This window comes from Oncorhynchus kisutch, linkage group LG5 (genome assembly GCF_002021735.2).
Source record: "Oncorhynchus kisutch isolate 150728-3 linkage group LG5, Okis_V2, whole genome shotgun sequence".
Lineage (NCBI taxonomy): Eukaryota > Metazoa > Chordata > Actinopteri > Salmoniformes > Salmonidae > Oncorhynchus > Oncorhynchus kisutch.
This window is the reverse complement of record NC_034178.2, coordinates 57969409-57981979: the sequence shown is the minus strand read 5'-3', so window position 1 is coordinate 57981979 and position 12571 is coordinate 57969409.

Genomic DNA, 12571 nt, shown 5'->3' with positions numbered 1-12571 from the left:
GATATACCGTGTCTAGTCTGCCATGATATACCGTGTCTAGTCTGCCATGATATACCGTGTCTAGTCTGACATGATATACCGTGTCTAGTCTGCCATGATATACCGTGTCTAGTCTGCCATGATATACCGTGTCTAGTCTGCCATGATATACCGTGTCTAGTCTGCCATGATATACCGTGTCTAGTCTGACATGATATACCGTGTCTAGTCTGACATGATATACCGTGTCTAGTCTGACATGATAGTATGACATGATAGTCTGACATGATATACCGTGTCTAGTCTGCCATGATATGCCGTGTCTAGTCTGCCATGATATACCGTGTCTAGTCTGACATGATATACCGTGTCTAGTCTGACATGATATACCGTGTCTAGTCTGACATGATATACCGTGTCTAGTCTGACATGATAGTATGACATGATAGTCTGACATGATATACCGTGTCTAGTCTGCCATGATATGCCGTGTCTAGTCTGCCATGATATACCGTGTCTAGTCTGACATGATATACCGTGTCTAGTCTGACATGATATACCGTGTCTAGTCTGACATGATATACCGTGTCTAGTCTGACATGATATAACGTGTCTAGTCTGACATGATATACCGTGTCTAGTCTGACATGATATACCGTGTCGAGTCTGACATGATATACCGTGTCTAGTCTGACATGATATACCGTGTCTAGTCTGACATGATATACCGTGTCTAGTCTGACATGATATACCGTGTCTAGTCTTGACATGATATCCGTGTCTAGTCTGACATGATATACCGTGTCTAGTCTGACATGATATACCGTGTCTAGTCTGACATGATATACCGTGTCTAGTCTGACATGATATACCGTGTCTAGTCTTGACATGATATACCGTGTCTAGTCTGACATGATATACCGTGTCTAAGTCTGACATGATATCCGTGTCTATCTGACATGATATACCGTGTCTAGTCTGACATGCTATAAGACGTGTCTAGTCTGACATGAATAGTCGTGCCAGTTATACCGTGTCTAGTCTGCCATGATTATACCGTGTCTAGTCTGCCATGATATACCGTGTCTAGTCTGCCATGATATACCGTGTCTAGTCTGCCATGATATACCGTGTCTAGTCTGCCATGATATACCGTGTCTAGTCTGCCATGATATACCCGTGTCTAGTCTGCCATGATATACCGTGTCTAGTCTGCCATGATATACCGTGTCTAGTCTGCCTGATATACCGTGTCTAGTCTGCCATGATATACCGTGTCTAGTCTGCCATGATATACCGTGTCTAGTCTGACATGATATACCGTGTCTAGTCTGACATGATATACAGTGTCTAGTCTGACATGATATACCGTGTCTAGTCTGACATGATAGTATGACATGATAGTCTGACATGATATACCGTGTCTAGTCTGACATGATAGTCTGACATGATAGTCTGCCATGATATACCGTGTCTAGTCTGACATGATATACCGTGTCTAGTCTGACATGATAGTCTGACATGATAGTCTGACCATGATATGCCGTGTCTAGTCTGCCATGATATGCCGTGTCTAGTCTGCCATGATATGCCGTGTCTAGTCTGCCATGATATACCGTGTCTAGTCTGACATGATATACCGTGTCTAGTCTGACATGATATACCGTGTCTAGTCTGACATGATATACCGTGTCTAGTCTGACATGATAGTCTGCCATGTTATACCGTGTCTAGTCTGCCATGATATACCGTGTCTAGTCCGCCATGATATACCGTGTCTAGTCTGCCATGATATACCGTGTCTAGTCTGCCATGATATACCGTGTCTAGTCTGCCATGATATACCGTGTCTAGTCTGCCATGATATACCGTGTCTAGTCTGCCATGATATACCGTGTCTAGTCTGACATGATATACCGGGTCTAGTCTGACATGATATACCGGGTCTAGTCTGACATGATATACCGTGTCTAATCTGACATGATATACCGTGTCTAGTCTGCCATGATATACCGTGTCTAGTCTGCCATGATATACCGTGTCTAGTCTGCCATGTTATACCGTGTCTAGTCTGCCATGTTATACCGTGTCTAGTCTGCCATGATATACCGTGTCTAGTCTGACATGATATACCCGTGTCTAGTCTGACATGATATACCGTGTCTAGTCTGACATGATATACCGTGTCTAGTCTGACATGATATGCCGTGTCTAGTCTGACATGATATACCGTGTCTAATCTGACATGATATACCGTGTCTAGTCTGACATGATAGTCTGACATGATATACCGTGTCTAGTCTGCCATGATATGCCGTGTCTAGTCTGCCATGATATACCGTGTCTAGTCTGCCATGATATACCGTGTCTAGTCTGGCCATGATATACCGTGTCTAGTCTGACATGATATACCGTGTCTAGTCTGACATGATATACCGTGTCTAGTCTGACATGATAGTCTGACATGATAGTCTGACATGATAGTCTGACATGATATACCGTGTCTAGTCTGCCATGATATGCCGTGTCTAGTCTGCCATGATATACCGTGTTAGTCTGACATGATATACCGTGTCTAGTCTGCCATGATATGCCGTGTCTAGTCTGCCATGATATTGCCGTGTCTAAGTCTGCCATGATATGCCGTGTCTAGTCTGCCATGATATACCGTGTCTAGTCTGCCATGATATACCGTGTCTAGTCTGCCATGATATACCGTGTCTAGTCTGCCATGATATACCGTGTCTAGTCTGCCATGATATACCGTGTCTAGTCTGCCATGATATACCGTGTCTAGTCTGCCATGATATACCGTGTCTAGTCTGCCATGATATACCGTGTCTAGTCTGCCATGATAGTCTGACATGATAGTCTGCCATGATATACCGTGTCTAGTCTGCCATGATATACCGTGTCTAGTCTGCCATGATATACCGTGTCTAGTCTGACATGATATACCGTGTCTAGTCTGACATGATATACCGTGTCTAGTCTGACATGATATACCGTGTATAGTCTGACATGATAGTCTGACATGATATACCGTGTCTAGTCTGCCATGATATGCCGTGTCTAGTCTGACATGATATACCGTGTCTAGCTGCCTAGTCTGCCATGATATACCGTGTCTAGTCTGCCATGATATACCGTGTCTAGTCTGCCATGATATACCGTGTCTAGTCTGCCATGATATACCGTGTCTAGTCTGCCATGATATACCGTGTCTAGTCTGCCATGATATACAGTGTCTAGTCTGCCATGATATACCGTGTCTAGTCTGCCATGATAGTCTGACATGATAGTCTGACATGATATACCGTGTCTAGTCTGCCATGATATGCCGTGTCTAGTCTGACATGATATACCGTGTCTAGTCTGACATGATATACCGTGTCTAGTCTGCCATGATATACAGTGTCTAGTCTGCCATGATATAACCGTGTCTAGTCTGACATGATATACCGTGTCTAGTCTGACATGATATACCGTGTCTAGTCTGACATGATATACCGTGTCTAGTCTGACATGATATACCGTGTCTAGTCTGACATGATATACCGTGTCTAGTCTGACATGATATACCGTGTCTAGTCTGACATGATATACCGTGTCTAGTCTGACATGAGAGTCTGCCATGATATACCGTGTCTAGTCTGCCATGTTATACCGTGTCTAGTCTGCCATGATATACCGTGTCTAGTCTGCCATGATATACCGTGTCTAGTCTGCCATGATATACCGTGTCTAGTCTGCCATGATATACCGTGTCTAATCTGACATGATAGTCTGACATGATATACCGTGTCTAGTCTGCCATGATATACCGTGTCTAGTCTGCCATGATATACCGTGTCTAGTCTGCCATGATATACCGTGTCTAGTCTGCCATGATATACCGTGTCTAGTCTGCCATGATATACCGTGTCTAGTCTGCCATGATATGCCGTGTCTAGTCTGCCATGATATACCGTGTCTAGTCTGCCATGATATACCGTGTCTAGTCTGCCATGATATACCGTGTCTAGTCTGCCATGATATACCGTGTCTAGTCTGCCATGATATACCGTGTCTAGTCTGCCATGATATACCGTGTCTAGTCTGCCATGATATACCGTGTCTGCATGATACGTGTCTAGTCTGCCATGATATACCGTGTCTAGTCTGCCATGATATACCGTGTCTAGTCTGCCATGATATACCGTGTCTAGTCTGCCATGATATACCGTGTCTAGTCTGCCATGATATACCGTGTCTAGTCTGCCATGATATACCGTGTCTAGTCTGCCATGATAAACCGTGTCTAGTCTGACATGATATACCGTGTCTAATCTGACATGATAGTCTGCCATGATATGCCGTGTCTAGTCTGCCATGATATACCGTGTCTAGTCTGCCATGATATACCGTGTCTAGTCTGCCATGATATACCGTGTCTAGTCTGCCATGATATACCGTGTCTAGTCTGCCATGATATACCGTGTATAGTCTGCCATGATATACCGTGTCTAGTCTGCCATGATATACCGTGTCTAGTCTGCCATGATATACCGTGTCTAGTCTGCCATGATATGCCGTGTCTAGTCTGCCATGATAGTCTGACATGATAGTCTGACATGATATACCGTGTCTAGTCTGCCATGATATGCCGTGTCTAGTCTGACATGATATACCGTGTCTAGTCTGACATGATATACCGTGTCTAGTCTGCCATGATATACCGTGTCTAGTCTGCCATGATATACCGTGTCTAGTCTGCCATGATATACCGTGTCTAGTCTGCCATGATATACCGTGTCTAGTCTGCCATGATATACCGTGTCTAGTCTGCCATGATATACCGTGTCTAGTCTGCCATGATATACCGTGTCTAGTCTGCCATGATATACCGTGTCTAGTCTGCCATGATATACCGTGTCTAGTCTGCCATGATATACCGTGTCTAGTCTGCCATGATATACCGTGTCTAGTCTGCCATGATATACCGTGTCTAGTCTGCCATGATATACCGTGTCTAGTCTGCCATGATATGCCGTGTCTAGTCTGCCATGATATGCCGTGTCTAGTCTGCCATGATATACCGTGTCTAGTCTGCCATGATATACCGTGTCTAGTCTGACATGATATACCGTGTCTAGTCTGACATCATATACCGTGTCAAGCCTGACATTATATACCGTGTCAAGCCTGACATGATATTACGTGTCTAGTCTGCCATGATATACCGTGTCTAGTCTGCCATGATATACCGTGTCTAGTCTGCCATGATATACCGTGTCTAGTCTGCCATGATATACCGTGTCTTGTCTGCCATGATATACCGTGTCTAGTCTGCCATGATATACCGTGTCTAGTCTGCCATGATATACCGTGTCTAGTCTGCCATGATATACCGTGTCTAGTCTGACATGATATACCGTGTCTAGTCTGACATGATATACCGTGTATAGTCTGACATGATAGTCTGACATGATATACCGTGTCTAGTCTGCCATGATATACCGTGTCTGCCATGATATACCGTGTCTAGTCTGCCATGATATACCGTGTCTAGTCTGCCATGATATACCGTGTCTAGTCTGACATGATATACCGTGTCTAGTCTGACATGATATACCGTGTCTAGTCTGACATGATATACCGTGTATAGTCTGACATGATAGTCTGACATGATATACCGTGTCTAGTCTGCCATGATATGCCGTGTCTAGTCTGCCATGATATGCCGTGTCTAGTCTGCCATGATATGCCGTGTCTAGTCTGACATGATATACCGTGTCTAGTCTGACATGATATACCGTGTCTAGTCTGACATGATATACCGTGTCTAGTCTGCCATGATATACCGTGTCTAGTCTGCCATGATATGCCGTGTCTAGTCTGCCATGATATGCCGTGTCTAGTCTGCCATGATATACCGTGTCTAGTCTGCCATGATATACCGTGTCTAGTCTGCCATGATATACCGTGTCTAGTCCGCCATGATATACCGTGTCTAGTCTGCCATGATATACCGTGTCTAGTCTGCCATGATATACCGTGTCTAGTCTGCCATGATATACCGTGTCTAGTCTGCCATGATATACCGTGTCTAGTCTGCCATGATATACCGTGTCTAGTCTGCCATGATATACCGTGTCTAGTCTGCCATGATTTGCCGTGTCTAGTCTGCCATGATATGCCGTGTCTAGTCTGCCATGATATACCGTGTCTAGTCTGCCATGATATACCGTGTCTAGTCTGCCATGATATACCGTGTCTAGTCTGCCATGATATACCGTGCCTAGTCTGACATGATATACCGTGTCTAGTCTGCCATGATATACCGTGTCTAGTCTGCCATGATATACCGTGTCTAGTCTGCCATGATATACCGTGTCAAGTCTGCCATGATATACCGTGTCTAGTCTGACATGATATACCGTGTCTAGTCTGACATGATATACCGTGTCTAGTCTGACATGATAGTATGACATGATAGTCTGACATGATATACCGTGTCTAGTCTGCCATGATATGCCGTGTCTAGTCTGCCATGATATACCGTGTCTAGTCTGACATGATATACCGTGTCTAGTCTGACATGATATACCGTGTCTAGTCTGACATGATATACCGTGTCTAGTCTGACATGATAGTATGACATGATAGTCTGACATGATATACCGTGTCTAGTCTGCCATGATATGCCGTGTCTAGTCTGCCATGATATACCGTGTCTAGTCTGACATGATATACCGTGTCTAGTCTGACATGATATACCGTGTCTAGTCTGACATGATATACCGTGTCTAGTCTGACATGATATACCGTGTCTAGTCTGACATGATATACCGTGTCTAGTCTGACATGATATACCGTGTCTAGTCTGACATGATATACCGTGTCTAGTCTGACATGATATACCGTGTCTAGTCTGACATGATATACCGTGTCTAGTCTGACATGATATACCGTGTCTAGTCTGACATGATATACCGTGTCTAGTCTGACATGATATACCGTGTCTAGTCTGACATGATATACCGTGTCTAGTCTGACATGATATACCGTGTCTAGTCTGACATGATATACCGTGTCTAGTCTGACATGCTATACCGTGTCTAGTCTGACATGATAGTCTGCCATGTTATACCGTGTCTAGTCTGCCATGATATACCGTGTCTAGTCTGCCATGATATACCGTGTCTAGTCTGCCATGATATACCGTGTCTAGTCTGCCATGATATACCGTGTCTAGTCTGCCATGATATACCGTGTCTAGTCTGCCATGATATACCGTGTCTAGTCTGCCATGATATACCGTGTCTAGTCTGCCATGATATACCGTGTCTAGTCTGCCATGATATACCGTTTTATACATTGCATACATGCACACAAATTGTTCAGAAAACTCAAGACACTTAAACACACATTCTATACCTAATCCAAGGAAATATCACTTTTTTGTTCATTAACTGGCAATGCACAGCCTCAGAAGCGGGTCAGTTACACTTACCTTATGTAAGTGTAATACATGTTCCCCTACTTTACACCTAATGCGTTATGATAACCAATAATCCCCAAAATGTACCTGTAATGTGTACTCAAGGATGTCTCTTATGTAATTACCGTTGACAGTGTCGTTAAATCCCACGGGTGGTCTCTCAAAATGTAATATTAAACTGTCTAGGGTTTTCTTTCCAGGGTACAGTTCTACCAATGCAATAAATAGTTTCATAACTGTTCTGGCTACAGCGCATGGTCAATGTTCCAGTGAATAACACATGATATAGAAAATATATTAATAGATAAGATGTCAGTTTCAAACCACAGTACCTTTACTGTCTAGTTAGAAATATATATTCTCCCAGCGACACGTCCCAACAAGCGACCTAGAAAAAAGTGGGCATGAACTCACGTTTCTGTGGCATGGCTCCGGAACACTTTGTGCAATATTTTAGAGGCTTTTGGTGCACTAAATATGATATTTTTTTGGTGAAGTTTTCATTATGTGTTGAGCATTTTTATTTGACATCTAATACCTATATTTCGATTATCCGAATCCCCGCCCGGTTTTTATGTGTAACATGTGATTGATTACTTTGGGAGAGACCCGGATGATCACTGGTGGTAGAATTTTTGAGTCCACTGGAAGCATTGATGGCTCGTTAAATACATTCACCTACCATTTCTGCCAAGCCGTCAACACATACAGTTTGATACATACGTTCGATAAATCCAAGGTATGCACCAGACAACGCAATGCTGCAAGGCAAACGCAGCGTTCCATTGGAAATAAAGTACTTCTGGTATGATCGTGGCGTAATACGCTAGCGTTACCGTCTGAATGGGCAAACCTAGGCATTACAGTACATGAATCGGCTAACCATATTCTTTGTTTTCTACTAGTGTCGTTCGGGCAGAACTATCCGGAGGTAGGCCATTCTTGTTCTAATGTTACCTGTAACTTGTCAACACATCTCTTCCTCACAGTGAATGGTTATGCGTATATGGTCATTCTAGTCATCAGAGTAGAACATAGCCAAGCAGTGCTCAAAACTTAGGAGGCATAGCAGACGGTCCATTGAAAATATGACCCAAAAAATTGTCAACCAAACTTTACTTATTGATACTAATGTAATTCTCGATTTGGAAGGCACTGGTGTCTTAGACTATTTTCTATATTTGCCGGTAGGACCCCGATAACAACAAATATTCAGAACAATTTTAAATCCACTTTTTGCACTGAGTTAGTTTTCTTACCATTTGTAGCTGCCAGACATCTTACATTTCCCAACATATTTGCTGGAATGAGTTATTTCTAGGCGCCATGGCCACATCATGATAACAGCTTGTCACACATCGATCTACACACATGCTAGAGGCATTTCTCACTTGGTACAAATGTATTTCTGAATATTTCCTCATCGGAGTTCCACCTGCAACTAGAAACATTTGTTTTCCTACATTTTCCAAATCAGGAATTGAAGGAAGTACTATGCTGCAGTGGAACAGGTTGAGAGCTTCAAGTTCCTTGGTGTCCACATCACCAACAAACTAACATGGTCCAAGTACACCATGACAGTCGTGAAGCGGGCACAACAAAACCTATTCCCCATCAGGAGACTGAAAAGATTTGTCATTGGTCCTCAGATCCTCAAAAGGTTCTACAACTGCACCATCGAGAGCATCCTGACTGGTTGCATCACTGCCTGCTATGGCAACTGCTCGGCCTCCAACCGTAACACGGAACCCAAACCGGCTGCACGCGTGCACTATCGTACATACATTTATTTAGTCCCCCTACACCAAACACGATCACGACACGCATGTTAAAATATCAAAACAAACTCAGAGCCAATTACATTAATTTGGGGACAGGTCGAAAATAATTTAACATGTATGGCAATTTAGTTCGTTAGCTTGCACTTGCTAGTGTAGAGAAATGCTAATTCTTATGTAGGTGACCAAACTATTGTTAAGGGGGGGCTACCACTCAGAGTTGAGCCTGTGGGGTCCCCTACAGGATAGCTCCCGCATTACACTAATGGCCAAAACCAGCGCACACACACATGATCTCCGTTGTAGCTGAACGTTGAATGCCCGAAGAGGATTCTACGATGACGGACAGACAACTGAGCCAATGGCGGAAGACTACAGACTACACCCCAGCTGAACCAATCCAAAGATCCGATCTTCCAGAATCAACCTACTTTCTGTTCTATATATAAGTGGTGTACTGATTGTATCGGTCTCTTCTTCGTCTGCGCTTCCGTACGAACCAGCGGGAGAGCCGTAATTACGCTGTTCTAGATATCTTCACTCTGAATAAACTGTAGCTTGTCATACAATTTACCACCTTGTCTGAGTCGATCCTTGACCGACTCGTCCGTCTACATATCCAATTACTAACAGAAATGGTAGCAGAGGATGGTTTACTAACGATCCAGTCGAAGTGAGTTGATTTGGGTGTGGGGAGGGGCGAGTTGGTGAAAGGACGATTCATTAAATAAATAAGAAAGACGGGTGAAGACTTTCGGGGGAGGGCAACAATTCTGCTCAACTCGGAAAACTGATTTCAAGGTGCACCATAAAAAAAATAAGGTAAGCAAAAGCCTGTTAAATCAAACTTTGCATATTGTCGAATAGTCTGTCCAAATTTTTATCAGTTTTTCCGAGTAAGTATGAATTCTTGTGTAAATTTATAATTTGCTGACGAGTCGAAATAACAGTGTATGTGAACATATGTAGTAACGAACCGGCGACGGCCGGTGTGATTTAAATCATTGATGAGATATCAGTCCGGTCAGCACAGTCTGCTAGCTTTCAATGATGAGTGATCACTGTTTTGTCTTTGATAGTTCCGATAGGGGTCGGGAATAGAGATCAGTAGGGGATAGCTAATTACTATTCTTCAAATCTGGCACCGAGGGGATAAATTGTAATTTTATCCCGTGACCCGGTACGGCTCAGTCTGATAGAGATTCACCGATAGGGGTCGGACATGTGTGATAGTTCCGATAGGGGTCGGGAATAGAGATCAGTAGGGGATAGCTAATTACTATTCTTCAAATCTGGCACCGAGGGGATAAATTGTAATTTTATCCCGTGACCCGGTACGGCTCAGTCTGATAGAGATTCACCGATAGGGGTCGGACATGTGTGATAGTTCCGATAGGGGTCGGGAATAGAGATCAGTAGGGGATAGCTAATTACTATTCTTCAAATCTGGCACCGAGGGGATAAATTGTAATTTTATCCCGTGACCCGGTACGGCTCAGTCTGATAGAGATTCACCGATAGGGGTCGGACATGTGTAATAATTCTGATAGGGGTCAGCTCGATAGGGATCAGGAATAGAGATCAGTAGGGGATAGCTAATTACTATTCTTCAAATCTGGCACCGAGGGGATAAATTGTAATTTTATCCTGTGGCCCGGTACGGCTCAGTCTGATAGAAATTCACTGATAAGGATCGGCTTTCAGGGGTCAGAGATATAACGTGCTGTTTTGTCTTGTTTTGTCTATTTGTAACTGTTTATGTTATGTTATGTTAAAATGCAATGTGGTTGTAATTGTTTCCATTAAGATTGTTGGTGGTTAGATAGAGGGAGAGAGAGAGAATTATAATAAGGGATATTGGATAAATCCGAAACTTCTATATTGTATGTACCTATGTTAATAGGTACATGTATAAATGTATAATCAGGAATGAAATGACTGATGTATAATTGAAATAATATCTGAATATAATATTTAAATATTGAGACTAAATAGTCGAATAGATCCCTTGGTTGTGCGCTCCATAATGCTATACAAACCCATGCGGTTTTTCTCAACCTGAATATACGAAGGAGAAGCTCTGAGATAAGGCAGAGTACGAGCAATAGTGTCTCTTCGAATACATCGTGGGTATTAATCAACGTCGGGCGAAGTATATGCCAACTATATTCAGATAGAAGGAGAGAATTTCGATTAAAACTACGATTAAATTCCGATTGAATTAAATTAAATTACGTTTAAAGCAAATTCACAATGGCGACTCCCAATACTCCAAAGCTGAGGTTTAATGAGTTCCTAGAACAAAAAATTGAATATAGATCAGGGGGAAAGGAACGATGGACGCCTATAAAGAAAGTTTGGGAGGGATTGAAGTTAAAATGGACACAAGCAGGTTATCTAGGGGGGTGGCCGCCAACAGGGGCCCAGCTGAAAACAATGGAATGTGAGTTGAGAGGGACGTAGCAGGAGGCCAGAGACAAGGAAGTTGAAAGAAATAAAAGCCATGTATTTAAGAACCAAGGGACCAAACAGAGAATGAACAGAAGGCGGGGCCATTGCGTCTCCCACTGGTCTGCTTACTGGCGTAAATGAAGATTTGTAAGAATCAAATCCTGTGCATGAAACACGCTTGATATTCAGTCGGGGACTAATATCGATATGAATGAGGTCGGGGACAAAGCGAGTGTGGTACATGAGGTGTTTCAGTTGGAGCTGGAACCGGTGAGAATGTTGAAAAAGTCGCAGGCTTGCTGATGAGAGTTATATCATAGAATATTGAGGGGGGTGCATGACTGTTGGAAAGAGTGTTAAACTCTATTAACGCAAAATTCTTTTTGCGGATTTATATTATGAGGTTTGAACTATACTAATGTTGTAGAATTACATAATCAACATCTGAACATACTTACGTTAAACATTAATTGAGCCACTGAGTAATAGATAAGCTGTACACTAGGTACGGGGCGAAGGGTGTGGTCGATGTAAGACGGGAGTGGTGTTCTAACCAAATTATTTAGTTATTTTAATTCATTTACACAAGTACTTCCCGGGTATTGATTTTGGTTTGATTGTTCAGATAACATCATTGAAATTAAACAGGAGGTCAAGGTATACTAACATTAGAATCTGTTTTCATTATGGAGAACTATGAAAGGCCCGCAGAGTGGATTGCAGGCTGAGGTTTTTATGTTAAAGGGACAGTGCACATTTATCACAGTTGTGTGTGTCTGTCTAATGGCTGGGTATTTAAGAAGTATTTTTGGGAGAAAATTTGGAGAAACACGAATAAGACATGAAACATCGAGACAAATTATTTGAGTTTGAGGGGATT